Source organism: Benincasa hispida, chromosome 4 (genome assembly GCF_027475165.1).
Source record: "Benincasa hispida cultivar pf3 chromosome 4, pf3_genome.v1.1, whole genome shotgun sequence".
Taxonomy (NCBI): Eukaryota; Viridiplantae; Streptophyta; class Magnoliopsida; order Cucurbitales; family Cucurbitaceae; genus Benincasa; species Benincasa hispida.
In genome coordinates, this window is record NC_143481.1 from 345,910 (window position 1) to 350,713 (window position 4,804).

At 34.3% G+C, this 4,804-nt stretch overlaps 1 pseudogene; it reads left to right on the forward strand.

Annotated features, from left to right (window-relative positions):
- Nucleotides 1-2,784: 2,784 nt before the first annotated feature.
- Nucleotides 2,785-3,776, forward strand: LOC150036390 (uncharacterized; annotated as a pseudogene).
- The last annotated feature ends 1,028 nt before the right edge of the window (nucleotides 3,777-4,804 follow it).

Consider the following 4,804-nt stretch of genomic DNA (forward strand, 5'->3'; position numbering starts at 1 on the left):
TTTTAAATCCTAAAACTTGTTGTTTGTAAACAATAAAACTTATTCTAAAAAATCAATAAGTTGTTATTGAATATATTGCTGATTAGAAATCCAATAAACCTAAAGTTCATTGACTATTACATGAGTACTTGAACTTGTGGAGACATCAAGTGGATCAGGTTCAAGTAAATAGTCAAAATGATCTATAGTATATGAGTAAGGTTGGGTGCCTTGTTCTGGTAATACTATTAGATGCGACCTACTCTATAGTTGTTACAAAGAGTTGTAAAGTGCTATAAACGATGTGATCCTAATTCGTACATATTATGACATGAGGAGTGGAGGCGTCCTGTGCAAATGAGTTTTGTACAAGATTGGACTACGAAATTAGTCATCTTACTTTATAACGTTGTTTACTGTTTAAGACTGACTATTTAAAAGCGATGACCTAGGTAACTTGACCTTAATTCTGAGCTAACTATGAACTTCTGTTTGTTTAGGATTATCCTTTGATCTGCAAACGATGAGAGTAGACCAACGTCTCTGCACAATAAGCCTCCCATTTTGGGATAAGACCAGATGAATAATTGGAGACATAAGGTGCAAGACAAAATTCACTCCTACCCGATTAGGGTTAGTAGAGAAGTTGTTCCCTCTAAGTGTTGATTCTGGGTCTTGAATAAGAGGCCTCACCCTCTCATTGGCCTGAGAGGGATTCAATTTGTTGATTGGATCACAAATCAATTGTTCATTAGAGGATCAGTGGAACTTAAGGACAAGAGGTAATTTCGGGGGTAAAACAAAGATTCGACCTAACCATTATTACGAACAACCTGTGAAGAGTTAACTTACTAATCATGGTTATATCGAGTGAACATAATATATTTGCAGTGAGGGGAGTTCAACTATGGGCTTTAGTGGAATCACCCATTAGTTAACGAATAGGGGTTAAGTCGGTCTAATGAGTTTAGCCAATTAATCTCAGATTGTTGGAGCCCATGATCTGTAGGTCTGTGAAATCCCCTTACTAGCTCGTAAATGGATTAGCTCTAGAGTAGCGAGATAAGTTAATTTGAAATGTTCAAATTAGAATTAAACGAAATTGGAGAAATAATATTTAAATATGATTTAAATATTTGAAGATGGAATTGTGTAAAATTAATTTAATATTTGATATTAAATTAATTGGAATTATTTAAATTGTTTAAATAATTATTTATTAATTTTATTAAGAAAATTAATTTATGAAATTAATTTTATAAAATTAGTAATATTTTCAATTTTATAAGATAAATGGATTTATGAAATCGATTATCAAAACATTGAAAAAGAAGAAAAAACACAAAAGTGGAAAAAAGGCTCAATTACTTCTTCAAGTTGCTCACACTTAACCCACTTCTTAAGTCTTCATTTACTCCAAGTATGAGTTGCATCTCATGCAGCTATTCCCATTGCATGATTGTCTACAATATATTAAAGAGATTGGAGTGAATTTGAGGCAATGCAATCGTGAGAATTTTAGCTGAAAATTTGTTAGAAAAAAGAGTTCTTCATTAGGTTGCTACTGTGAGTACTTCTCCATTTTCCTTTGATCCCAACTTATTTTGAGTCCCACAACTCAATCTAGAGCACCAAGAGGATAGTAGAGAAGATCTTGGGGTGGTCTACAACAAGATTCAGAGAGATTTGCAGCTAGATACAAGTTTTAAAGAAGTTCTACAAAGGTATGTTTTGAAACCCATTTATTTCTGCTATAGCATGCTTTCATTTATGCCAAAATTAATGAATTAGAGTGCTTATGGATTCTGATTGCTTCCGTTGCGTGCTAGTACGTTCCAACACGTATGTGCATGAATATTTCTTATTTTGTTCCAACGCAGAATTGTCTGGGTGCATTAGATGGGATGTACATCAAGGTAAATGTCAGTGCAACTGATCGCCCAAGGTATAGGACGAGAAAGAGTGAAATTGTAATACATGTACTCGGTGTGTGTGATACAAATGACGACTTTGTGTTCATCTTATCAGGGTGGGAAGGATCTGCAACTGATTCTCGAGTTCTCAGAGATGCAATATCACGACCTAATCGGACAGAAGGTTCCGAAGGGTAACTAGCTACACATACCATCTCTCCCTACTCATTGTAATATAAGGTTTGAAACGATTGGACATTCAATAAGGTATTATTATCTATGTGATGTCAAGTACCCAAATGCAGAGGGCTTTTTGGCTCCATATAAAGGCAAAAGATATCATCTTTCAGAGTGGTGTAGAGGAGGTAATGCACCAACAACTCCACGAGAATTCTTTAAAATGAAGCATTCCTCTGCACAGAATGTCATCGAGAGAACGTTCGGATTGTTGAAGGGTAGACGAAAAATCTTGCGAGGAAAATCATACTACCCAATGCAAATCCAATGTCGAACCATCATGGTGTGTTTTCTTCTGTACAATCTTATCGATAGGGAGATGACTAACAATGAACTGACCGAGGATTTGGATGAGGTGGATTCAAGTTTTGCTACAACTGGAGGGAATGAGATAAATTATATTGAGAGTTCAAATGAATGGACCCAATGGAGGGATGAACTGGTGCAACAGTTGTTTACTAAATGGGAGTTGCTTAGCGTGTAGTGCTTTTATACTTTTTGTTTATTGTTGTGAAAATGATTTCATTCAGAACTCTCTCATTGTGTTTACATATTTTGTGCTTCACTTTACCCATAAACTCTCTCATTAGCTTTGGTACAACTACTTGTCATTTATTGTTTAATTGTATTCAAATATATATGTATATACATTATAATGTCAAGTTCCTCAAGAGCCCCGAAGCACACTTGGACTAAAGAGAAAGAAGCAAAGCTGGTTAAGTGCTTGGTGCTGTTGGTCGCATCTAGTGGATGGAAATCAGACAATGGGACATTTCAACTTGTCTGCTTGGCACAACTACAACGTTTGATGGCTGAGAAGTTGTCCGGCTGTAATATCTAAGGATCACCGACTATAGATTGTCGAGTTAAATCCCTGAAAAAAACTTACCAAGTGATCACAGAAATGAGAGGACCAGCTTATAGTGGATTCGGCTGGAATGAGGAATTCCAATGCATCACTGCAGAGCGGGAGTTATTTGATGGATGGGTGAAGGTGCAATTTTGTCTAAATTTATTTACAAATATTGGCAACAAAATCATAACATTCACATCACTCTTCATGCAGAGTCATCTTGCAATAAAGGGGCTTCTACATAAGTCGTTCCCATACTATGATGATCTGGCCTACGTCTTTGGCAAGAATCGGGCTACGGGAGGACGGTCAGAGACCTTTGCAGACGTCAGGTTTAACGTGCCAAACCATATGAATGGTGTGTTCCTATTCATGAATCACAAGATATAAACATCCCCACGATGTCTAACCAGGGAATGGACATGTCACAGGATGACATGTATGGAACACGTACCAGTCGAAGCACTGAAGGAGGAAATACTTTGAGAGGAAGTAAGAAGAAGCGAAATGGGAATGAATATGAAACAGTAGAGATTGTTAAGAATGCGATGGAGTTCCTAAATGACCAATTGAAGGCGATTGTAGAATAGTCGAAAGAGAAGCGTGCAACTGAAGATGAACTACGTGTAGAAGTCGTAAACCAACTCCAATATATTCCTGAATTGCATAACTAACAGAGGGTGAAACTTATGCAAATCATATTCTGCAGTATGCAAGATACGGAGAGCTTCTTATCCGTTCCCACAACCATAAAGTTCGACTATTGCAACCTCCTTCTTGAAGAGAATGTTTGATCAACCCGTGTTTTGGACTGCTTTTCAATAATGAATAATGAATAGTTTATTTCAATTATGCATTTAATTTTGTAGTACATTTAGTACCTCAAAAAAATGTCATATTTTAATCATGCAATCATGAGTTAGTTATTTTGTCTTACATTTTTTTGTACCTAAAAAAAAGGAGCTTTATATAAATAAGAAACATATGAATTGCATCTGAAAGTAATATACTGTTTTTTTTTCCTTTCTTGGCCATGTTAACCAAGGTAACTCCCAAAATGAAAAAAAAAATGGTGGTTAGTTTTTAGTATAAATCACAATCAAATTAATTTATATAAATTGGTGAAACATATAGTCTTATTGATGTTTTCAAAATATGATATTTCATATGCATAATTATTAGTATATAAAATATGGTAGTAAAAAAAGTTACACATTGTCTAAAATAATCTATATTCAAATTACAACCTGTTATAATTCAAACTATAATAACATGCACTCCAAACCCAAACTATTATAAGACAGACTACAATATCTGCATCTGCATCCCAAACAAAAACTATTATAAATCAGACTATAATAGTCTGCACCCCAAACATATACTATAAAAACAGACATTTATTAAAACCCACAGACTATAATAATATACTCTATGCCCCAAACGCACCCTTAAAGGGAAAATTACATTTTTAAAGTTTATATACTTTTTTTTTGTTTAGTTTTTATTTGTAATTGATTTTAAATAATTGTGAAGTAAAAAATTTCAAATAATTTTAAAAGTGATGAAAAACAAGTAACAACTAATTCACTATAATTAATATAATTATTTTAAAATAATTAATAAACATTGAGAGAGCATTTGATGTGTAGGTTTGAAATATTAAGCTTGGGGATCAGGTTGGGAGGTTTAGATAGCCTAGGTTTAACAAAACTATGTTTGGAGTGCAAATTTTGGAAGTGTGAGTTTAAAAAGCCTGTGTTTGGAGTACAAGCTTAGGAAACTTGGGAATGAAGTGCGAATTTATAATCTTAAGTTTGTGAAA